Source organism: Lissotriton helveticus, chromosome 4_1 (assembly GCF_964261635.1).
Source record: "Lissotriton helveticus chromosome 4_1, aLisHel1.1, whole genome shotgun sequence".
Classification (NCBI taxonomy): Eukaryota; Metazoa; Chordata; class Amphibia; order Caudata; family Salamandridae; genus Lissotriton; species Lissotriton helveticus.
The window spans coordinates 1,518,663,190-1,518,689,734 of NC_136063.1; the positions used below are offsets into that span (position 1 = coordinate 1,518,663,190).

The 26,545-nt window shown below is 43.9% G+C and overlaps 1 protein-coding gene across 3 annotated transcripts in view; it reads right to left on the reverse strand.

The window, feature by feature from the left end:
- Positions 1-26,545, reverse strand: part of LOC144829209 (aromatic-L-amino-acid decarboxylase-like) — a 799,768-nt gene that overhangs the window by 246,964 nt on the left and 526,259 nt on the right. The window lies entirely within an intron of this gene.

Consider the following 26,545-nt stretch of genomic DNA (forward strand, 5'->3'; position numbering starts at 1 on the left):
AATTAAGGTCTATCCAAGTTCGCAACCATGATAAGTTGCGTGCCGCACAATAACGAAAACACTCCGTAAATGCCCAGTCACCCACAGCAACCACAAGATTAATCAGATTCCGATCAATTGTTTCAGATGCGATGTAGTGGAAAGGGGCAATTGGACGCATATGGTTTGGACGGATCACTGACATAATATAGAATGGCAAAATATAGACTTACCAAAATATTGTCACCAAAATATAGAATGCCAAAATATCGACTTCCTATCTACAAACAGGTAAGTACAAAAATATCGAATACAAAATATAGTCTGTAAAAAATATAGTCAGTCAAAATATCGAATTTTTTTAAATGTCTTAAAAGTAATTTAAAATTCATGAAATAATAAATATAATTAACTAAAACATACTTAAAAATACTCAAATAACCTTAAAATTAAGATAATTAATTTAAGTTATTAATAAAAAATGTACAATATTTTACCGTAGGATAGCAGGAGGGTAACATTTATTATTACCACTCCAGTGAGTGCAACAGTAGGGAAAGCGTTGGATATCGTAGGGGTAAAAAATACTATTCCCACTCCAGTGAGTGCAACAGTAGGGAAAGCGTTGGATAGCGTAGGGGTAAAAAATATTATTCCCACTCCAGAGAGTGCAACAGTAGGGAAAGCTTTGGATAGCGTAGGGGTAAAAATTACTATTCCCACTCCAGAGAGTGCAACAGTAGGGAAAGCGTTGGATAGCGTAGGGGTAAAAAATACTATTCCCACTCCAGTGAGTGCAACAGTAGGGAAAGCGTTGGATAGCGTAAGGGTAAAAATTACTATTCCCACTCCAGAGAGTGCAACAGTAGGGAAAGCGTTGGATAGCGGGAGGGTAAAAAATACTATTCCCACTCCAGAGAGTGAAACAGTAGGGAAAGCGTTGGATAGCGTAGGGGTAAAAATTACTATTCCCACTCCAGAGAGTGCAACAGTAGGGAAAGTGTTGGATAGCGTAGGGGTAGAAAATACTATTCCCACTCCAGTGAGTGCAACAGTAGGGAAAGCGTTGGATAGCGTAAGGGTAAAAATTACTATTCCCACTCCAGAGAGTGCAACAGTAGGGAAAGCGTTGGATAGCGGTAGGGTGAAAATTACTATTCCAACTCCAGAGCGTGCAACAGTAGGGAAAGCGTTGGATAGCGTAGGGGTAAAAATTACTATTCCCACTCCAGAGAGTGCAACAGTAGGGAAAGCGTTGGATAGCGGTAGGGAGAAAATTACTATTCCAACTCCAGAGCGTGCAACAGTAGGGAAAGCGTTGGATAGCGTAGGGGTAAAAATTACTATTCCCACTCCAGAGAGTGCAACAGTAGGGAAAGCGTTGGATATTGGAAGGGTAAAAATTACTATTTCCACTCCAGAGAGTACAACAGTAGGGAAAGCATTGGATAGCGTAGGGGTAAAAATTACTATTCCCACTCAAGAGAGTGCAACAGTAGGGAAAGCGTTGGATAGCGTAGAGGTAAAAAATACTATTCCCACTCCAGAGAGTGCAACAGTAGGGAAAGCGTTGGATAGCGGGAGTGTGAAAATTATTATTCCCACTCCAGATAGTGCAACAGTAGGGAAAGCGTTGGATAGCGTAGGGGTAAAAAATACTATTCACACTCCAGAGAGTGCAACAGTAGGGAAAGCGTTGGATAGCGGGAGTGTGAAAATTACTATTCCCACTCCATATAGTGCAACAGTAGGGAAAGCTTTGGATAGCGTAGGGGTAAAAATTACTATTCCCACTCCAGAGAGTGCAACAGTAGGGAAAGCGTTGGATAGCGTAGGGGTAAAAAATACTATTCCCACTCCAGAGAGTGCAACAGTAGGGAAAGCGTTGGATAGCGGGAGGGTGAAAATTACTATTCCCACTCCAGTGAGTTTAACAGTAGGGAAAGTAATGATTTAATATATTATTAAAAATTAATTAAATATCACTACCAATAAAACATTAATTGAAATTAATAACCAATTTAATATTATGTAATAATTAATTAGAAATACAACTACATATTAGTTATTAAAAATTAATAACCTATTCATAATTATTTAACAACTAATTAATTTTCAATAACAAAAACTAATTAATAATAAAAATTAATACCAATTAAAAATGAACAGTACATTAATTATCAATACACAAAAAGTATTTTTGATATGTAATTATTTACAATGACATTACTTCCCACCCTATTCCCCTATAAACCCACATCCCACTACAGAAAATACATTAATACAATTATCATAATTATCAAATATTTAATTAATACAAAATAATTACCAATTAATAAAAATTATTTGCCAATTAAAAGAAATTAATTACCAATTAAAAATTATTTAACAATACATTTAAAATCAATACCAATAAATGAAAAAAATGATTTACTTAATTACAATTATATTACTTCCCTATTCCCCTATAAACTCACAACCCTCTACAGAAAATAAATGTAGAAAATTAACATAATTAACAATTAATCAATTAATACAAATTAATTGGCAATTAATAAAAATTAATTACCAATTAAAAAATAACAATAAATTCAAAATGAATACCAATAAATAAATAAAAATATTTAATTAATTACAATTAAATTACTTCCCACCCTATTCCCCTATAAACCCACAACCCGCTACAGAACTAGAAAGCAAAATTTAATTACAAATTATTAATAATTTCTAAAATTTAATTTTTAATTTAATATAATTAAATTACTTCCCACCCTATTCCCCTATAAACCCACAACCCGCTACAGAATTAAATTACGCAAAAATTAAATAACATAAAATTCATTACTTAAAATACATTAAACATACATTACAAAAATTAATATACACTTTTCACACATATACTAACATACAAAACACTTCAAAAAAATTGATATTATTAAAAAATCGATATATTTAATGCCTATATTGTATACTTTGATATTTTGACTTCTATATTTTGAAAATCGATATTACTTACCTTAAATTCGATATTTTTAACCACTATATTGTGTCCATTCGATATTTTGTCCATTCTATATTTTTACTTCGATATTATGTCCATTCTATATTTTGGAATCGATATTATGACTGTTTACCGGTTTGGACCTGTACAAAGCTGAGTACATTCTGGGGTGAGATCAGTCAATTGTGCTGCCACACATTGCAATTGCAACGACCATTAGACGCTCTGACAGCTGTTTTTGGGTATTCGCCTGATCTAAAAGTCGATTTGCTACTGAAAAACAACTGTACATTGTGACTTTAATAGCTAGAATTTTAATTCTCCAAAAATGGCGGTCTGAGGAAATCCCTACATTCCAGCATTTTAGATCCAAAATAAATAGGATTAAGGAGTTGGAAAAAAGATACACATTAAGATCTGGGTCACATAGGACATTTCTTAAACTGTGGCAAATATTTGACTATGGAGGGGTTTTATGGTGTAAAGTGTTGATAAATGTAAAGAATTTAGAAATGTTAAAGGTAATTATGTGATTGATTGATAAAATAATCATATTTTAGCATGCTCTGTCGGTATGATTTGAATGTTAGAGATGCTGTGAGCAGTGAGATTGTGTTCAATTCTACTGACCTTGTTGGTTATATGTCAATGAAATTTATATATTGATGAACTTCCCTAACAAAAAAATAAAAAAATAAAAAACAAAAACTTAAAAATACATGCCCAACTTTTTAATTATACAGCATTCTACCCGATGGGCTACCTAGAGCCTACCCTAGGGGTGACTTACATGTAATAAAATGGAGCGTAAGGCTTTGCAACTAGGTTTAACCCCTGCTATGCCAAGGACGTAATGGTTACATTCTCGGCTGCTGTGTTGCTGTGCTGTGCCAAGGTCATAACCATTACGGTCTCAGCAGTAAGACTGTGAACAGCAGAGAGATTTCTTTTTTTTCTTTGAGCCTCGGGAGCTGAGGAAAAGCTTCTCCAGCTGCCTGGGGCATTTGTTTTTCAGTGTAGTGATGATTGGCGGGCATGGCATGCTGATGTCATTACACTGAAACCGAAATTAAAATGAGCTGATTGGCTCATTTCTTTTTCATTGCCTATGTGCTTAGGGGGCTATCTCAGCCCACGAGTACATAGGGAAATGAGAGAGGTATCATTGGAAGGGGGAAATTCTCCACTTTCTAATGATACCCTTCCCTAGTGGATCCCAGCTTCGGGATCACTGGATCCCTGCTTCGGAATCACCGCAGGAGTGTGATCCCCAAGTAGGGACCCACCCACTAGACACCAGGGAGGTGGGGGCGGCCCCTTGGACAAGGGCATTTGCTCCCCCAAAAATATTTGGCTAAGATCAGTATTTATGCCCCCAGGACAAAGGTGTAGGCAGTAGCCCCCATCTACCCACCCGGGGGGCTGAAAGCACACTAGACACCAGGGATTTTTGTGTGTGCACAAATGTAGGTGGGGCTGCCCCAAATAGGCATTATAATGCCCCCACCCCTCCAAATATTGACACAATCTTTTTGTCCTACTGGGAGGGGGTAGAAAGCACACCAGACACCTGCGCTTTTCTGTGAGCAAATTTAGGGGTGGGGGCTGCCCTAAATGGGCAGTAAAATGTCCCCACCCCTCCCAAATATTGGCACAGTCTTTCTGCCTCCCCCGGGCACAGATGGGGGCAATAACCCTTAATCTGCCTCCCCAGAGGGGCAGAGAGCACAATAGAAACCAGGGATTTTTGTGTGTGCAAATTTAGGTGTGGGGACTTTTCTAAACGGGTATTATAATGCCACCACCCCTCCGAAATATTGGCAAAGTCTTTGTGCCCCCTCGGGGGTCAGAATGCACACAAGACACCAGGGATTTTTTTGTGTGCAAATGTAGGGATGGGGCTGCCCTAAATAGGCATTATAATGTCCCACCTTCCGAAATATTAACACAATCGTTCTGCCCCCCTGGGGTGCAGATGTGGGCAATAGCCCCTGATATACCCCCCCAGGGAGGAAAAAGCCACTAGGCACCAGGGATTGTTTCTTTTTTTAATATTAGAGGGTTGGGAGCTGCCCACAATGGGCATGCCAATGCCTCCATTGCTTATTACCCTTGATCTGCTCATGGGGGGAAGAAATCCCATTAAACACCAGGGATTTGTTTTTCTATCTAAAGAGGGGTGGAGGTTGCCTAGAATGGGCTTGCAATTGCCCCAACCCCCAAACAAAAAAGGGACATCCTTTCTGCCTACAGGTGGGGGGCAGAAAGCACACTTGGCACCAGGGATTTTCTTTTAATAAAAGAGAGGTGTGGAATGCCCATAATGGGTGGTGTCAATTTTCCCATTCCCCCAAAATAGCCCCAGTCTTTCTGCCCCCCTGGGGGCAGGTGGGGGAAATATCCCTGATCTCACTTCGGGAGGGGCAGAAAGCCCATTAGGCATCAGAGATCCATTTATGGGCATGTCAGGGAGCAACACCTCAGGCAAGGGTTGCTCCCCTTGTTTTAGAACACATTTTGGCTGCTTCTGCCTTCCCTTGGGGGCAGAACAACATTATTTCTAGTCTCATCTGCCGCCAAGGGGGAGAAAACCATTCGAGTCTAGTGAAAGTTTCTGTGTGTGTGAACTGGAGTTCGGCTAATGGTCTTTGTGTACTGGCGTTTGGCTGGCTATGTGTGAACTTGCATTTTGCTGGCAGCGTGCGTGGACTTGTGCTTAGCTGGCAGTCTGTGTGGACTAATGCTTGGCTGGCAGTGTGTGTGGATTGTCCCTTGGCTAGCAGTCTGCATGGATGGCACATGTCTGGTGTGTGTGGACTTTTACTTGGCTGGCGGTGTTAATGGACTGTCACTTGGCTGGTGGTGTGTGTGGTCTGTCGCTTGGCTAGTGATGTACATGGATGGCACTTGGCTGGTGGTGTGCATGGATGGTGCTTGGCTGGTGGTGTGGATTGCATGACTCCTCCAGCGTTTTATTACCCAGATTCCCTGCAAACCTAACATTTAGTCAAAAAGTCATATTTCCTCACATTTCTGTGTGGAAAAGTTGTGGGACATGAAATTCTTCAGCCTTGATTAACATGTATATTTTTTCTTACGAAACCGCTGTGATGTTAATTGAATTATAGTTACTTTATTGTTATTTTTTTCATACTGTGTCACTACTTGTATATCAATCATATACAATATTTGTATAGTATATCCTTGTAGTAATAGGTAGAGTATGAGTGTGTTAGCACCCAGCATTCCCCTAGATCTCCTGATTAAAATGGTACCAGTGATCCCGCACAGAAATATGAGGAAAATTTGATTTGTTTGAGCAAAAGTTGAGGTTTGCAGGGGATTCTGGGTAGTAAAACATTTGGGGATCCATGCAAACCACACCTCCCCAGACTCCCACGGGGGTCAAGTTTTCAGAAATGTCTAGGTTTGGTAGGTTTCCCTAGATGGCCGGCAACACAGGACCAAAAGTACAGGAGACTCCCTCGCAAAGCCACGTCTTTTTGTGATCGATAATTTTAAAGTCACCACAGTATGTTTTGAACCATTTCCTGTCGCGTGCACAAGGCCCACCCATTTTTATTGGGAGACTTAGTGGAATGCTGAGTTGGTGTAATTTTATGGCTCCTGCAGATTCCAGAACTTTCCATCTCAGAAATATGAGGAAAATATGTTTTTTTTACAACGTTTGAGATTTGCAAGGGATTTTGGGTAACAGAACTGGTGGTAGCCACACAAGTCATCCCATCTTGGATTACTCTGAGTGTCTAGTTTTCATAAATGTACAGGTTTGCTAGGTTTCCCTATATGCCAGGTGAGGTAGGGTCCAAAATCCCCAGCTAGGCACATTGAAAAAAAGAGACAGTTTTCACTGGAAAAAATGATGTGTCCACATTGTGTTTTGGGGCATTTCTTGTTGTGGACACTAGGCCTACCCCCAGAAGTGAGGTGCCATTTTTTTTTGTGGGGGAATGCTGGGTGGGAGGAGGTTTTTGTCTCCCCTATATTTCAGAACTTTTCATCACAGAAATGTGAGGTAAAGGTTTTTTCTCTTTTTTACAAAGTTTGAGGTTTGCAAGGGGTTCTGGGTAACATAAACTGGTGACAGCCACACAAGTCACCCTATCCTGGATTCCCTTGCATGTCTAGTTTTAAAAAAGCACAGTATGCTAGGTTTCCCTACCTACCGGCTGAGTTAGGCCACCAAAATCTACAGCTAGGCACATTGCAAAAAAAGGGTCAGTATTCAGTGGAAAATGGGATGTTTCCATGTTGCATTTTGACCCATTTCATGTTGCGGGCACTAGGCCTTCCCACACAAGTGAGGTACTGTTTTTATTGGGAGACTTAGGGGAACATAGAATAGTGGAACAATTATTATTATCCATTGTCTTTCTAAGCATTTCTGCCTTCCAAATGAAAGACAATGTGTAAAAAAGAAGACATTTCGAAAAATGCCCCCTTATTCAAATGTTAGTATGGCCACTCATAAACTCAGAGATGTGCAAATAACCACTGCTTCTAAACTCCGTATCTTGTTTCCATTTTCGGAAATACATAGGTTTCCTTAATATCTATTTTTCACTCTTTATATTTTACCAAATGAATTGCTGTATACCCAGTACACAATGAAATGCCATTGAAAGGTGCAGCACAGTTATTGGCTTTGCGTACCTCGGGTTCTTGGTGAACCTACAATCCCGATATGTCCCCACAACCAGAAGGGGGCCGGTGGACGTAACGGTATATTGCTTTCAAAAATCTAGTAAAGTTAGAAGAAATTACAGGTGAAAATGTAAACACAAATGGCTGCTTTTTTTCAACTAAATGTTAATATTGTTTTGTATTTAAACCGTTACTACCTATAGGAAACCTCAAAAGATCTACACAAATAACCCCTTGCTAAATTCAGATTTTTGTCTTCTTTTCAGAAATGGATAGCTTTCTGGGATCCATTATTGGTTTTATACCCATTTCTACCACTAACTGGTAGGAGGTTGAAAGCACAAAAAATAGGAAAAATAGGCTATCTCCCAGTAAAATGCCACAACTGTGTAGAAAATGTTGGTGTTCTGAGAAAAGTCTTCCTGTTCCTGAAAGTTGGGAAGATGGTGGTTTCAGCACCACAAACTATTTGCAGGTAAAAAAACAGCCGCTGTCTTCTGCAGCACTTTTTTCCACCAAAACCCCCACATTTAGCTATATTTTGCCTAATTGCCCGGTCCCCTCCAGGGGAACCCACAAACCCTGGGTATATTTAGAATTTTCAGGATGTTGGAAGAAAAGGACGTAAATTTGGCATGGATACCTTATGTGGTCAAATCGTTATGAGGGCCTAGGCATGAACTATCCCAAATAGTCAAAAAAGAGCATGGCACTGGGGGAAAAGGCGTGGCAGGTTTGACAGCCAAATCAACATAGCTGTTTTAAACTGCACTCAGGCTCCTGTGGAAGGTCTAGGACATATTTTAGATAGCTACTTCAGTGGGTGTCACAATAAGGGGTGCAGGCCCACTGGTAGCATTTAATTCACAGGTCCAAGGTATTTTGTATACTACTCTACAAGGGACCTAAAATTAAATTAGATATGCCAATTAGTTGTATGCCCAATAAACCATGTTTAGGGGAGTGACCACACACACTTTAGCAGTGATTAGCAGTGGTAAAGTGCACAGAGGTCTATTGTCCAAGAAACAAATTCAGCAAAAAGTGGAGGGTAAAAGTCAAAATGTTTGGGGGTGACCCTGCAGAGGGGACCAGGTCCAACAGTCTTCTATTCCATGATGCTCAATGGGCATACCACAGGCATGGACTACTTTGTCCACAATGATCTTTCGTATTGGACCTTATAGGGTTTCCGTCTAAAATTTGTCAAGAAAAGTCTATGACTAATTAAATCTGATCCCATGACATAGGTTCTGTAATGATTGGAATGTTTGGTCCAAGATAACATGCACCAAAACATACCAGGTCGAAGGGTGGCAGCACACAAAACCACTAAGTAAAGAGTAGTACAGAATGTAACAAAATAAACAGACAAATATGAGATATAAGCAGGAAATTTGCCAATTAAGAAATGGACGGTGATACATATGGGAAGCAATGTGGTAGCAAAGCATCTGCGCTAAATATACTAAAACTGTGAGATGTATTTCCCCATCTCCCACGCCCCAACCTATTGTTTTCCCCCGAGAGTTAGCATGCTGTAATAAACAGCACTGAGTGCATTTCTAGTTGGATATAAGTAGTAGAGATGATATGCTGATTTAGCAAGTGCAGTACAAGGTTCTCATTAACTGGTATAGAATTTGTAGTAAAGAAGTTTACCACTTATGGCAAGTTACAACTGAAAGAGATGAAAATATGCAATTAATTTCAATTGTTTGCAAACGCTGTAATACACGGAAATTAATACAACTAATAAAGACATCTAAAAAAAATATTGGAATGTTTGGGTCACTGCCATTTATTTGGGTTGAAATCCATTGTATTAAAAAGTATACAGCTGATATAATGTGTTACATTTGCTTGATATGTTTTACTGATATTGTCTTGATGAGTTTTTACAATTTGGAAAATTATGCTTCTTTAGATATGACCATAGTATTTACATTTTGTTTTTCTTTATTTTCTTCTTTGGAAGAACGTTTTTCCTGTAGATAAACTGTGTAATCTGTAGATTTTTATAGATAGTCACCAGCATTAAATTTAGAGTTGTTCCCACACCAGTCCTATCCTAAAACCACTACTGTTACCATTGAGAGGAGCAGCTTTGGGTATCTTTGCAGGCTTGTAAACTTCAAGAGGTATGTGAATACATAAAAACATACGAGTTTGTGAGTGTTCACATACTTGTACAAGCAGACTGACCCACAAACACCCCCAATCCTGTCCCTAGTCTTATGTATGTAATTGCAGAAATTCTACCATATTGCCAGAATATTCACAGACTATGAATCAGGATTAGGGGTGGGAGGTGTTTGTGAAGTTTTGCACACTCCGCCCCCTGTGTAGATCACAGAGTTTAAAAAATCTCAAGCCAGTAGTGCAGAGTTTACCGGTAGGCTCCCAGGGCCGGACTGGGAACCAAAACCGGCCCTGGCAAAGTGCTCGGCCGGCCCCCCTCCTCCCCCTGGGGTAGGGGAGGGATGCCACCAAGCTCTTTACCAGGGCCGCTTTTCCGCCGAATTTGTTACAGGGCCGATTTTGCAGCTTTGCTGCAAAAACGGCCCTGTCACAAAAACGGCCCCCAGGGGCCCAAAAACGGCCCCCACCCTTGCGGCCGACCGGGGAATTGCCCGGTGCCCGCAATGGCCAGTCCGGGCCTGTAGGCTCCTCCCTCACTACTCACCCCTAACATTGGTGACCTGGGATTGGATCACTGGAAGGGGGCACTTTTGCCAATCCTCGTGCAACATTTAAAACTGTGATGTGTTGATGGCTGCTGGGGCCAGATGTGCTTTTGTCTGAGTCATCCTACTCCAGTTTAAAGAGGGCAAGGCATGACTGTAATGCTACAGCCTATCATCTGGGATGAGTTCCCCTCTACGGATCCACTCAAGTTAGCGCCAGTGGAAGCATGTTTTTGGAGTTGGAAGGGCAAGTTTTTGGGTGTTGGTGCTGCTGATCTGGAGTCCAGTGAGGGGGCTGAGTGGAGTAGGACAGCTCTGGGCAGAGTGTGGGCTGGCTGCTGAACCTCTACTCCCCCACAAAAGCATGCTCCATGCCAGCTTGGGGCTGCACGCCTACGCACGGCACCGTGGTGCATTGTCAGCATTCAGCAGAGGCCAATGGCAGCGATCGGGCACCAGAGGACTCACTTTGGTTTTAGGTTGTTTCTTTTCTCCTCCCTGCTAGCACAAGAAGCACCATGAAATGACCAATCTATGGAAGCAGCAGTCTCTTCATCAAGAGGGCCAGATCCTTCGCCCACACTGGTCACTCAGCAGCCCTTTCTTCCCCTGCCCTGGCTGCCACACTCCCGGAATCATGACCACCAACAGCTGCACCCAGGACAATTCCTATTTAGGAACCATGAAGCCCAAGTCCCCTGCTCTGCCACCACCGCTGAACCCATAGGCTCCCCCAGACAACCGCAAAGGCCTGCCCTGCCACCCCCAATTCCTCTCCCAAAGCCCTGCCTCCGATGGCGGCGGCCCCAGACTCAGCTTCCTGAGCTTGTAGGTCTGGAGGACAAGGGGACATGACAGCGGACGAAGGAGGAGCTGCAGACACTCAACAACAAGTTTGCAGCCTTCATTGACAAGGTAAGAAACATTTTGCCTGAGTGCTGCTTGGTTCTGTGGCATGTGGTTGGTCATTCATAAAAGACATGTATGGAATCGATAGCTGTAGCAGTTCAGCCCAGCTGTGCCAAGAGTTAATTAGGTTCTACAGTTCACTCCTATCTGTAGTGTCGGCCAAGCTGACACCCGGGCACCCGCAGTGGAGATCATAGTACCCCCTGGCCAATGAGCATGAAGCACCTGAGGGGCAGCAGGGTCTGAACTCTGCCCCTCCAGTGAAACACATGTGGCATTGGTGGAATTCTGCCACCTGCAGAACTCCGCGGAATTCGGCTGAGTTTTCTGGTAACTCCGCGTGCTCTGCCCAGGCCTAGGGGTTTAATCTCGAAAATTTACCTTTTCCTCATCTTGTTGAAAGTTGGGTTAAAGAAATATTTGACCACAGGATCGTAGTCTCTAGACGAAGAAGATGTTTTACAACTTTGCTTTGAGTTTCGATTTAGTTGTGTCTGCAATCCTCAGCAGGGGAAGTTATTAGAAAAATTAAATGTGAAATACGTTGCTGAATGAGAGAATTGATGCTGAAACTCAGGTTTTACATATGAAATAAGGTCCTAGGTCAAGGAGAATGATGTCTCCCAAAACATGTTAAACAGCAGAAGTAACAGGCTACATGCCATCAGTAAAAGTAGACAAAGACTCACATATGTACATTAAGATCGGTAAATACAGGGCTTTAAGTGGGCCGGGTCTCACCGAGTCTGAGCACCAGCAGTTTTTTTAAGGGGGCCTCGAAACGGGTCTCTATCGGGCTTGTTTTGTGCCCTCGCACAGGCGGTCCGCTTTTTTTTCCGGACTGCAGTGACAGCAGGCACATCGATGCGTGCGTGGTGAGCATGGTAGATGAAGGGAAATTCTTAAAAGAGAGTCATTTTCTCTCTAGATTTCACTTCTCTTTTTGAAACTCAGGAGCAGCAGCATTGTTGTAGTGTCACCAGGGCTTTAAGTGGAAGTTGTTTTCAGTATTATATATAGGGCTCCCGGTTTTCCATTTAAACTGATTTTTACATATAAATACAGACGGAAAACAGTTTTCCTTTGTCTGTATTTATATGTAAAAACGGGACAATACTAGCACATGTTGCGCGCTGCTGTGCTCCAGCAGAGTTGCCTCGTCACACCCTCTTGCTGCTTCTAGGGCTGTTGCTGCCTTCAGTAAAGCGAAACACCAGCTTTAGTTTTGCTGGCCTTTTGTTAGCTGCCCCAGCCATGTGTGGGGCTCCGCTACGCCCCTCGAGTGAGCCGTTTCAAAAGAAAGGCAAGTACGGGGGGCTTGGGCTGGAGTCAGTGGCGTATGCTGTTGAGGGGGTGGCAAAAGCAGGAATGGGAAGGTAGCGCATAGAGCTGAGCCCGAGGCACACAGATTTGAGCATAATCACATGGGCTACTTCTAAATAATTCACTCTGGTGCTGCTGTTTGTCCCGTTCAGCTCTTCAGCTCGTCGGACTGTGTTGTGTGCAGCCTCCCTCCGTCTCACTCTCACAAATACTCCTGTTAATTGTTTTAGCGCTCAGTAAGTGCCTGCACAATGGGGGGTCGTGGCAGGAGGCACAGTGCCCTGAGCTCCCAGATGATCCGCGGCTGCCAGCGCCAGGAGGCCTGCATTGTTCTCAGCGCCCCACCTCTGAGAGGTGAATCACTCTCACACCGACCGCATTCAGCCCCCCTCCCTTCCCTTGTCTCGGGCTGCGATCTCACTCTCAGACATGCCTGGGGTGGACAGGGGGAAGTGGGCACCGGAGAGAAGAAACCCAATTCTTGTATTTTCGGCCTGGGCTGCGCTGGAAGGCAGGGCTCAGTCAGACACACACAGGGAAGAGGGTGTAACTAAGTGAGACTCAGAAGCAGAGTATTTGCAGAGTTTGTGGCCAGACTGCATAGCCCATAACTATTGATGTCTCTTCCTTGTTGTCTGGACATGACAAAGACAGTGTCCAATTCTGCTGCCCCACCTCTTTCTTCCTCTTACCCCCTCTCTTTGTTGCGCTCATCCTCACTTGCAGAACACCGTGACTGTTCTTTCCTTTCCTTACTGTCATTCATTCCCCAGTGAAGTGGATCCAAAAAAAGGACACTTGTCTTACAAAAGTCTTTTCCTGACATTTTTCTATTCCAAAACGCGGCCTCAGGAGGAGAGAAAAAGGGAGGAGAGAAAAAGGGTTTAAAAAAACGAATAATAAATACATAACTAAATAAAACAAGACAGAGTAGTTGCAAAGTGGCCAGATTGGTTTTATTCACACCCAAACACATTAGCGCCACCTTACAGAGTTTGCCAGTCTAGCGCTACTTTTCTTTTCATGTCCTTAGCTTTCTGAATAATGAGTGTAAAAGCTTTAAGTTGTATTCCCTATGAGTGTTTAATTTTGCCTGAATGTTGTTACTTTTATCAGGCAGCAAATCACTCTTGTCCAGTGCATAGTTTGAATGGAGTTGCTTCTAGGTGTTTATAGCGGGACACAATTGGGTTGTAGCTGAAGGGAGTTTGAGTTTCTCTCAGAGGGGCAGAATGGTGTTCAGTTTGGGAGAGGATGTGGTACTCCTTGCCTATGACAGAAACTGCAAGGCTCTGAGACAAATGGCTTGTGATAGCACTTTTAACTGATTTGGGACATTCTGCGAATGGCAAAGTTTTCCGATTAATGTATTGTGTTGACAAATAACAACCGAATGCATGTGTGCATTGTCAATTTATATAAATGTGGAAAAATACTGTCTACAGCGATGCATTCTGCTTGTCGTAAAAATAAATGTGGATAAATACAGATAAAATGCCCACAAAATAAATATGGATAAATACAGACGTAAATGGCAAAAAAATAAATACCATAAAACCGGGAGCCCTAATTATATACAATCCATAGTTGCTGCTTACTTATCTTATGCAACTAGCAACCATTGACAAAGCTAAAAGTCCTGACTTGTAGGTATGATGTTACTTGTTGTATCATATATCTGGACGCAATGACAGGAACAGCAAAATACAAGACGGGCGGCGCACTGTGCTAAACACAGATTTTTTGTTTACGTGTTTAAGCCACGCCCTTAATTACATTTACCACGCACCTTTGAGAGACCCCCCAGTTTTTTCATCCGACTCAAAGCCCTGGGTATAAATATGTGAAAAGCATCAGGCTGTACTACACAGGTGCAGTGGGGGAAACAATGAGTAAGATGGAAAGGGTTCACCTGACACAATCTTCTTTACTAAACTGCAGTATCCGCGGCGGTCAGTTGGTTTTAACAAGAGATACAAATACACAGTACGCAGCACAGCTTCTTCTTCTTTTCGACTATCACCTATTGAGTTTTTTCTTTCAGTACTAGGGGAACTCACAAATGCTACTTTCAGAAAAATGCACCATTCCAATAGGATTCAGGCTATTCTCAATAACACATTCCCAGGGTTTTGACTGTTTGAGGATAAGTAAGGAGGCGTATGATGTTGCCGCTTCTCCTCCTTCACTGACCCTTTTATGTAAGAAAGACTTTGCTCAAATAAAAAAGTTTCGCTGATGCATCCTCGCAAAAGCTAAAAAAAAAAACACGTTTCCTTGACAGAAACACATGTGGACAGGTTTCACCCTCTCCACCGTGTCTTTTTCTCACATGCACATTCACAACCACCTGGGCATGTACGGCCACATGCATCATTGTTGCCGTTTGCAATTTCTTTATTGCTAAAATTAAGGAATCGCAATTAAGAAATCACAAATGGCTATGCATCAAGAAATCGCATTTTTTTTTGCGATTTCTTACATTTCCTTAATTGCGATTCACAATTTGCGAATCGCAATTAAGGAATCCCTTCCCATTGATTCCTATGGGCCTTGAGGCCCATAGGAATGAATGGGAAGCCATTCTCATTTTGCAAATCGCAATTAAGGAATCGCAAAATGAGAATGCTACTGCAAGGGTGCAGGGGGGGGGTCCAAAGGACCCCCCTGCACCCCTGAAATTTTACTTTAAGAACATTTTTCACACACACATGCCCCAAGGGCATGTGTGTGTGTAAAATGAAACTTTGAAAAATGCACTTTTGTGCATTTTTCAGAGTTTTCGCAAATTACCATGAAGGTGAACTTCATGGTAATTTACCTCTCCCTATTTGCGAATTCACAATTTCTAAAGTGTGATGCATTGCATTTAAGAAATCGCAAATTGCGATTTCTTAAATGCAATCGCAATTTAAGAAATCGCAACATAATTGCGATTCCTTATATTTGCGAAAAAATAAAAAAAATGATGCATTCCAAAAAAGGAAATTGCATTCGCAAACGCCCGAATTTTGCGATTCTCACCGTTTGCGAATGCAATTTACCTTGATGCATGTGCCCCGTAGTCTCATAAAAACACAGACATGCAGACACTCATAGACACACCCATATTCAGGTCAATTAAATTATTTTGTGTTCACTGCATTCACCGAACAGCAAAGCAATTATCAAATGTAAAACAAACATGGCAAGTTATTGACGAGATAAAAACACTAAATACAAATGTAAGGAGATCAAAAAATAAAAGCACGTTAACAATTCGACACTGCAAAAGTTCATCATCTAATGTTTTTACAGTCTTTGAAAAAGGCTCCTCCTCACAAGCGTTTCCATCAAACAAATTGCAGAGAGACGCATATACGACATCTTAATAAATAGTAAACGGACATCTCGAAAATACAGAACAAAATATCCTCAGTTTATGCTCATGAAACATTAATAAATAAGTGAGGATGTTTCCATGTAGGACCACAAACACTGAATCCGAATGCGGTTAAGTTATGGAATCATTTTTATCATAACTAAAGTTCGCCTTGCGTGTCGTATTTTTATTTCGGATATGATTTCGAACACCGAACTGGAACCTATTACTTCGATAATTGACTAGTAAAATCTGTAAGTCATATTTAAACATTTCACGAATATGAAATTCTCACCTTTTCCAGTTACTAATTCCACTGTGGAAACAGTGAGGGCTCCCAGCTGTGATTCGATAGACCCAATGGAGAACATCTCCCAGGACTGTGGAGATTGCACGTATAACCCTGCCTCCAATCATATTGCCTGCACCTGAGATTATTTCCTGACCCTAAATATTTCACCCTCTTCTTTATGTATGCAGTGAAATATGTCATAGGGTACTCCCTTCACTATATACCATGTCTTCAGTGGTACTTTTAGTTGATATATTTTCATTAGGCAACAGATGTCTTTTCGCCAATGTTTCATAAAATCTCTGCATGCAATATATTAAACGGGAACTGCGGCTATTCAATGTTAGAGCTGAGAACCATAATTTGAGTGCAAACCATACCTAAATAAACATAATGTGTTACTCTCTATAACACATACATTCCAAATCTCCAAGAGAAGCTCAACATTGTTTATCATCTAGAGAATACTAAAATTATACTTTTCCAGATATTAATCATCAAACATTGTAATTTAGAGAAAGTAAGCAAATAATGTAATCCGCGTTGCAAACTATTGGACTAAAGTTAACTATTATATCATACGCGCAAAACACCCCCTCACATGTAAATTCACATGCGTGCACATATGCTCATATTAATACAAATACACACTTAAACATGCATTTTCACAAACATACACGTTCACTGACATGCCAGCATACCCAAAACACTCACGCGTTCGCACATCACTCACACGCACACACCACTACCCAGACCCACACCTATGCGCGCATGGTCAGCGACTAGCTGCCGCCTCCCCCCCAATCCGGCACCCAATACCCAGGAACGAGGACACGAGACGTCTTTACTTTTTGGAAGGCGGGCACTAGTCGCCCGGCCGTATTTATTAAAGTATGAAATTAAAAGGTTTTAATTGCATAATCAACAATTTATACAAAAATTCAGCAGGACATTTAGGTACATACTTTTAGCAACAAGTTTGAGAGCCTGACTTTAACAAAACTCTATACATGTTGTTCCTAACTTATACTAAACATCCTCATCTAGAATTTTTGTACATTTCTGGCCATATGGCAGGGTCACTACCGGTGTCAGGTCCTACAAGCTGCGCCTCCCCTCTGGATGTGCGCATGCGCAGTGTTACCCCGGGAATTGCCCGGTCTACGCCCTGAACTCCATTTACCCACTAAAGGAGGGCCCTTACTCTGCGCCGGTGGCGTCATGAGTCCACGCGCGCGGGGTGGCTACCAGCCTAAGGAAAGCGTGAACTACTCCTACCCGCGCTCCTTTGCTTTGCAGCATCTATTACCTTGCCCCTGGAGTTGTGGGAGTGGCCCGCAGGCTCCTCCCCCTGGGCGGGAACCTCCATAGGATGATGCCCGCCCCCTCAGACCTCAAAATATGTGCTCACCGATAATGACCTTACCGCATGCCCCATACCTAATAAATACGACGACCTATGGGAAAAATTCTAAAGGACAGCTACACTGGCTAATAAAACAGTATCAACGTATAGCTACAAAGGGAAAAAAGGCCTAAAGACATATAGCATTAAATACAGTACACTTCAAACAGTATCAACGTATAGCTACAAAGGGAAAAAAGGCCTAAAGACACATAGCATTAAATACAGTTCACTTCAAACAGTATCAACGTATAGCTACAAAGGGAAAAAAGGCCTAAAGACACATAGCATTAAATACAGTTCACTTCACACATGACTTGCTAAAAAGGGGGAAAAATTCCTAGACAAAAGCATCAACAAAATACACCAACCGTTCATCTCTATTACCCTGTGAGACCCGTGGACCGTACATCCAGAACTTACCCTTCAACCAGAGATAAGAACTGCTACCAAACTTTTTGTTCCAAGGGATGGTGGGTGGGAAAACAAAGAAGCCCCGAGCGCGGGGCACACCGTTTCGGCGAGGGAGCGTCCAGGGACAAGGGGGTCTCCTGGGCGCTCCCTATCTCTTTATTCCTGAGGGGCCAGGTGGCCCCTCCTCTAGCCCGCCCCCCCTGACCCGGACCCACTTCCCGGGATCCGGGTCAAGGGGGCCGCCAGCCAATCGGCGGTGGGCCGCGCCCCCCAGGGCACGCCCCCACCGCCGAATGGCAACAAAGGAGACAGTGGGGGCGACGGTCGCCGCGCCGCCATGCGTGCGGGGGGGCCGAGGGCCCCCCCTTTTCACATGGTCAGCGACTAGCTGCCGCCTCCCCCCCAATCCGGCACCCAATACCCAGGAACGAGGACACGAGACGTCTTTACTTTTTGGAAGGCGGGCGCTAGTCGCCCGGCCGTATTTATTAAAGTATGAAATTAAAAGGTTTTAATTGCATAATCAACAATTTATACAAAAATTCAGCAGGACATTTAGGTACATACTTTTAGCAACAAGTTTGAGAGCCTGACTTTAACAAAACTCTATACATGTTGTTCCTAACTTATACTAAACATCCTCATCTAGAATTTTTGTACATTTCTGGCCATATGGCAGGGTCACTACCGGTGTCAGGTCCTACAAGCTGCGCCTCCCCTCTGGATGTGCGCATGCGCAGTGTTACCCCGGGAATTGCCCGGTCTACGCCCTGAACTCCATTTACCCACTAAAGGAGGGCCCTTACTCTGCGCCGGTGGCGTCATGAGTCCACGCGCGCGGGGTGGCTACCAGCCTAAGGAAAGCGTGAACTACTCCTACCCGCGCTCCTTTGCTTTGCAGCATCTATTACCTTGCCCCTGGAGTTGTGGGAGTGGCCCGCAGGCTCCTCCCCCTGGGCGGGAACCTCCATAGGATGATGCCCGCCCCCTCAGACCTCAAAATATGTGCTCACCGATAATGACCTTACCGCCACAGGCCAGCATTGTTAACCGACGATCTGGCCTCCCCCTGCCTAGGTCTACCCTACTAAGTTCTCCCTTTAGTAACCCCTTCCAGCCAGGCCCCGACATCATCAGACCACAGGACCCTCCCTTCCTCCGTCACATGGACTCCCGTTACCAGGCAGAGCCAATACACCCATTACCAGGTAGAACCAATACACCCATGTTGGATCATCTGCAGGCCGAGTGGGGGCTTGAAATAGTTTGTCCCACTGTGTGTTGATCCCCTTTATCGAGTGATTCAACACCCTGACCGAGTCCCTGCCACCCCGGGATAAGTTGAGACCCTACCACCGTGCCACCCAAGTCCTGAAGACCCACCCACAGTGGAGAAGAACCCATCAATGAGTATTCGCCTCCCTAGTTTGGCCAATTCAGCCCCCCCTAGGTGAAGTATCACCGCTGACAGGAGGTCGGGCTGCTGAGCTATAAGTCCCTGAAAGAAGCTCCTGAACTGACCATGGCACAGACCCTCCAACCAACTCTTCCCTGTCCTGCGTCCAGCTTGTTGTTTGTGCTGGCCCATTGTAGCTCCACCACCTCTGGCGATGAGTCCCTCCCCTGCGTGACAGGTTTGAGAAAACTGCAGCAACCAGGAAAAGATCAAGAAAACATGTGTGACAAATTCCCACTTCCACCGTAAGGAATGGGTAGCACTTACACCTGCCAGGAATACCTGGGCCCTTGGTGTCCTCTTTCTCGATGTTTGCTTCCCATTTTTGTCCACCAGCTGTTGATGTTGCGGTGTGGAGCACTCCTCCGATATCCGCCATGGACCCAGCCGTGACTGACGTAAGCATCCCTTGGGCTGTCCACCTGTTGCAGCCATTGTAATGTGGGGCACTCCAGGTATTCACCATGGACCCGGTCATACATAAATTGGAAAGATAGACACACACCATTAGTGTTCCGGCAATAACTGCTGTACACGCATTAACTTACATTACCATCAGTCGCTAGTTTTAGATAATCTTAGTGCCAGGTCACCACACATTAACACGTCGATGGAAACTGTTAACCCTGGTAAGCTGTAAAATTGGCCTCCAATTTTCACAATCATTGTTCCACGAGAAAGTTGTGCTGCGGGCGAGGACATCGCCTCTTAATCCTGGTTTTCTACCCACGTCTTTATGCATAGGATCTTATGTGTAAAACAAGACAGCCTACTTAACAGTGCACCATCCCAATCTTTAGCTAAAAGAATTAGCACAGCCCCATCTCCGCCAGGCCATACGCTGGCCCAAGGACCGTTTCCGCTCGCCACTTTGGCTTCTGGGAGATATCATCCCAGCCAACCGGACATGATCACATGGATCCCCAGAACTACCTCATGATGCCGCAACCAGGCTCTTGGGCCCCTTTTAGGTGCGACATCAGGGAGCGTATCACTATCAGGACCCCAAGTAGTCTGTCCAAAGGCTCTAGGCCCCGTCTCTATGCCATTCGTGGTTCCCCCACCATGTTATTAATACGTGGCTTTGGTACCCCCCTAGAGCTCAACGTATATGGTGCTAAATTACAGTGTGCTAAATAAGTTTCCACACTGTAAATATTCGCCTCAAATCTCATCATAGGCTCAACGTATCTTGTGGCAATTTACTTGTGTGTGAAATAAGTTTACTGACTGAACTAAAGGGGTGTGTTTAGTACAAATACTTCTATTTGTTGGCATACCCCTGTTCTTTTCCCCTTATTCATTCATGATTTTAAAGACTGGTAAAACAAGCTGCTCTATATTCCCTCATGATGTTGACTTCAACCTATCATCCATGAATGGTCGTTTGGACAGGTGCAGTGATTAGACTGGTGCAATGTCCCCCCTACGATAGTGAACAGCACCACCCATGGTAATCACCCCCCAACAATGTTAGGCTTTCCGCTTTGGCTTGCACAGGGAACTGGGACCTGGGAAACTGGCTCTCTGCCTCGTCAAGCCTTACCTTTAGATGTCGTTAATCCCCAAGTTGACCCCAAGAGAGGATGGTATCCCTATTCGTGAATGGTTCCATGACTGTTCTAACTATCACCTAGCAGACACCAATGATAGTCGTTCTATAGTGTCAAAATTTGACTTATGTCAATAGCTGTTCCTTGCGTAAGAGAAATCAGCAGCAACCATGGCTTGGATAAAGTATTGCAAGTGCCTAGAGGACATCAATGAAGCAGCCCAGGACTGTCAACATCCCTCTGATTCTCCAGGTGAAATTTAATGTCACCCATGTAGCCTGGGCTCTAATTTAGGCAATGAATGGTCCCAAACTGAAATCATCAACTGAATGACCTGACGTCTTGAGCGCCGACAAAGCACCTTTTTGGATAACCCACGATGGGGCCCGTCCCATCAGGGAGCTGCGTCTGCCTTGTGAATTCTACCAAAGCACAACCCGAGCCTTTTAAAAAGCCCAAGCTCCATACTGATGACTCCCCCCCCAGCATGTGGATGCGATCCAGTTGAATACAGTGAATACTGCCATTGTTAATTTAAGATATAGTAAGTGCCCCAGTTTCGAGCTGAGTGGACTCATAAATGCGTGAAAAGCTGGATAAGTGCTATTTTACCACATTTGTGTTAAAATGGTTACCGGTGAAAGGAACTTTTAAGGTACAAGTCTAATTTCGGCTAGAAAGGCAGCAGCGTGCCCCCTAATATCCTTAATGTAAACAATAGAACACAATAATATACACAAAGTAATATAACAAGAAAATTAAATTTAACAGGGCACATCATCACGAAATAGTCAAACTCAATCCAACCCAACAGCTATAGGCCCGCGCAGTAGTTTGCAATAATGAAGTACAAACTCCGCAACACAAAATTAGCAGAACACATCCCCTCACCTTAAAAGTCACACAATTTGGTAACAACAAACCCTGCCTTAATTTACAAAGGACATAACCATGTTCTGTGATCTGGGACATTCTGGTGTGTGTTTAAAATTACTTCACGCTGTCTCACAGATCTATCTTAAACGAAGGGCATTTACACGTGCTTCAGCCTCTCGCAGTGCGTATGTCTTCTCTTCCCGCGCATTTAACAATGGGAGTTTTGACCTTGAGCAGACGTTTGGATTTCAGAATTCCCTGCTTTAGTATAAAGGCAGCTGCATAAATGTTTAATGAATCAGACCCCTAAGTCTACTGTAGAATGGAGATTTATACTCTATTAAACCTGATCTTCCTATGCCCATTAGCCGATAATATCACCCCGGAGTGTAATATAAACCGTTTTATGCTCAATACTAATAAAATTGCGTGTAAACTTTACTCTTTATTACTAAACATTATATGCTTCTGTCTGGCGGAAAACCATAATGAATTCCTCGCTCTTCAGTTTATCGGGATTGCTTACGCTGTAAAACGCCTACAGCGTCTGCTATTGGCTGCGTTTTCCCTACCCAAAATTATGAAACTATTCCTAATTTAAGTGAAATTGACATGCTAATTTCTCTGGTAACAAGCAGACTGTAGAAGTAAAATTCCACCCAGGTCAGCGGTATGGGAACCTACACCTCAGGGATGATATTTTATTTATTCTATTTTTTCCATCTCTACATTACACCCTCAGGCACGGGCTAGTAAGTGATTCTCCCAGGATCCCCTAAGGCAGTCCTATTGATGAAAAAAGGGCGCCGTACAAAGCGCCAGTTACCTTACATAAAACCTTCACCTTGGGACATTACATTATTTTTAATGACATGGTGTAACACGTTATTGGCTGGTTGGGGTTACATTTAGGAATGCACAAACCCACGAGAAATTCTTATATCACATTATTTTGTCTAGCCTACCTGGCGCCTTTGAAAGACCCCTTACTTCACTGATTTATTGCCTAACTGGGCTTTCGCCCACAGCCAACACGATGCAAAGGACAGGACACCAAAGAATCTTCACTGACGAAGATACAACGCACACATCTCTGCAGTAGGCACCGCCACCCCCTGAGCTATGTTACCAGTCTAAAATTCGACTATTAGGCATTTATGGTAGCAATTTTTACTGTGTCAATACTGTACTCGAAGACATAGAAAACTCTAAATTAAGCATGTTTCTATGAAGGAAGTCTTATTAAGCATTTCGATTCACTGCTTAACACTGAGCTTCGCATGAATATGGTGTGATATCCGGCCCAGAACCATTTCCCCCTCACTCTATACACTTCCGGTGCTGCGGTAACACTGGTAGTATTCAGTGCCTTAAACAGAGACCCCTTTCACTGCCGCTCTACGCACCCCTCACTGCGGTGCTATTCATCCACCAAAAGAAAATCAAAGCCATGTGACCATAAAAAACTCCCAGTGCAACCGAGAACACACGTGACTGCTCCTGGCTGAAGTCATCTTTTTTGGGTGCTAATCCGGTTCCCTGGATAGTTAAGGGGTGTGTATGTAACTACTATCACAGCCGTGATTATGCTCCACCACTACTTTAGGCTTGCAGGCTCGTGCACACATGGTTTTGACACCACAGGAAAGGACCCACGTGTCCAGTTTTATGGTATCAACTTGACTTTAGGAGGGTGCCCCCACACAGGAAAACATGTTTTATTTCACCCTGGACAAGCAATTGTAGGAAAACACAGCGTGAGAAAGTATGCATGGCCTGGCATCACTAAGGATTAAGATTTGCACATGAGTTAATTCTTGAAATCACAAACTGTGGCACTGAATTCCCCCCCCCCCCCAAATATTGTCCGTGGTCACCGACATAGCGGACATGCCATGAAACTAATACCGCAATACTCATCATTGACCTGATTCACAAACCTTTTTAGTGAAGTCCTGCCACAACTGTGGGTGAGACTTACTCTTGAATTTCCAAGCGCAAGAAAATCCTTGCGGAAGAAAACCTTGAGAATCAGGCCCGTAACTAGACAATATTGGCACCAAATATGAGTTTGATATGCTAGAGAAGGCATTTTTTGGCATTACTAATCACGCAGTGGTTAGATACATTAGAGAGGTCCCAATGTACAGAGCTCCCGAGAGAGCTGTTCGACAGCATAAACACACATGCTCTCCCAGTCACGCACCAGGACTGCAACTTTACTCGACAGAGCGGCGCAGAGTGGCCGCTCCCATCAACACAGGATCACAGCAGAGGCTTGAAGGAAGCAATCTAGACACTCGGCTGACGGAGGACTAGGAACACAGGGTGATGCAAACTGCCAATCATTTACTCCCGGCTGCAACCCCAACTGAACACTCTCCGCTGCCATTCAAACCGAACCCTGTCTGTTGCAAGCTACCGGCCGTCTAGGCCACCGCGGGGCATCTGCCCGCAAACCCCCCCCCAGTGCTGTACTTGTGCTCTCGCACCCCGCCCACACAACCATTTTCCACCACAGTGCACCTTTCCCCCTTTATTCCGCCTACATGAGCACCACATAGGCGCCTAGCATGCGCAGGCCCACGGCAAGCTCACCTTTGTTTCGCCCCCAGACCGAGTCGTGCCCCTACTGGAGCCCTATTCTGGGTTGGCGTGTTGTTCTTGTTCGCCACGGCACTCCATGGACGCCTCCACACCCGCCGCCTCTTAAAGACGATGATTTCCCGGCGGCTGCCCAACGACGCTGGTCTTCCCGGCGACGCTGCTGGGCGGCTGCTCCTAGCTCCACGCTGCCGACTCACGTCCCTGAAAAACAAAGGGAAAAGATTAACAAAACAAAGAAGCCCCGAGCGCGGGGCACACCGTTTCGGCGAGGGAGCGTCCAGGGACAAGGGGGTCTCCTGGGCGCTCCCTATCTCTTTATTCCTGAGGGGCCAGGTGGCCCCTCCTCTAGCCCGCCCCCCCTGACCCGGACCCACTTCCCGGGATCCGGGTCAAGGGGGCCGCCAGCCAATCGGCGGTGGGCCGCGCCCCCCAGGGCACGCCCCCACCGCCGAATGGCAACAAAGGAGACAGTGGGGGCGACGGTCGCCGCGCCGCCATGCGTGCGGGGGGGCCGAGGGCCCCCCCTTTTCATATCCCAAAATGAGGGGCTCGTCTATGGTCTTGTGTAGATACCAAACTACTTCGGCAGGAGGGAGGCAACAATTATAAATGTGTTTAGCTTACAAACTGTATATAGACACATCTTACTTTGCAATAGGCCCGCGTGTTGCTAGTACTCTATTAATGACGCCATGAGATGAAAGAGTCAAACACAGACAAACACAAACACTAACAAATTAGCTGAGTTGCCCAAGCAGTTTTCCTAACTCCGTGCGCATTCAATTATGATAAAGAAGATAGGAGATGGGGGGCTGAAGGATGCGGAAAAAGGCCAAAACTATGTCAGTCGGTTTCTAGTTTTATTGCTTGGGTGCATGAAACCTTCAACGTAGGTGAGGTCGGCTGTTGTGTGCATTCGGGTCATTTAATGCACATGCACGACTTTCTGTATATTACACAGCTGACCAAATACTGAGAATGTATTGAAATCAAGCATTATGAGAGTCCTCTTTGTAGCTCTGAGGCCGGGAGATGCTTTCCTGAAACACCGAGGACCACATTTAGAAGCACCTGCTCTTTTCATGGCTCTGATTACACTGAGAGAAAACAAACAATGACGTAAGCTGATTTGAAGCCCAATTTACAACAGCATAATTGCATTTCAAACGGGGGAGAACGGGAAGCTGCGCCTCAGAGCGAGATTCGATCGCTCTTTAGTGCCTGCGGGTGTTTCTGCTTCTAAGGCAGAGCAATCATCAAGACTACTCACGTGGTCCTTACTAAGCAATACGTAACTCTCCTCAACCCTCCTCTCCTCAATATATATATATATATATATATATATACATATATATATTTGTTTTAAAAGAATTTATTAAACTTAAACTGGGGTGCAAGGGGTTAAATTAGAGCTATAGAGAAAAAACACATTAAAGAGACCCTGAGACTGTTATCAAAGTTGCTTCCCTATGGGAAGTCATTGTCCTATGCAATATGTGAGGTTCATATCAGAATTTTTCTTATGGCAACTTTGCTGTACTGTATTAAGAATACGGCATTTGAGGTTTTTGAAGTTTTCACTATAGTAATAAATGTGTCAATGTGCATTTATTAGTACAGTTGCTCTAAATTACATTTATTATTAGCCTTTTGTGTGTGTATATGTATGTGTGCATTACCAACATTTATATATATCGCCAGTAGGTATTTATAGTTAGGACCTATTTTCCATAGGACCTATTTTCCATAGAAAATCCGCAACATTCTATTTGGAATAACTTTGGCGCAGGTTGACGAATCTTCACGAAATTTTCAAAACTAATGGCCAGCTCCGGTCCGCTCCTATCCTGAAAGTTTTGGGGTGATTCGTGGAGCGGGGGCAGAGAAAAAAGGGGGTCCCAAATGTGTTTTCCCAATGCAATTTTACATTGGTACGGTTCATCGCGGCTGCAGCCCGAACTGCTGAATGGAATGACACCAAATTTGGCAAAGAGGTAGTCCTTGGTTCAGACTCGTG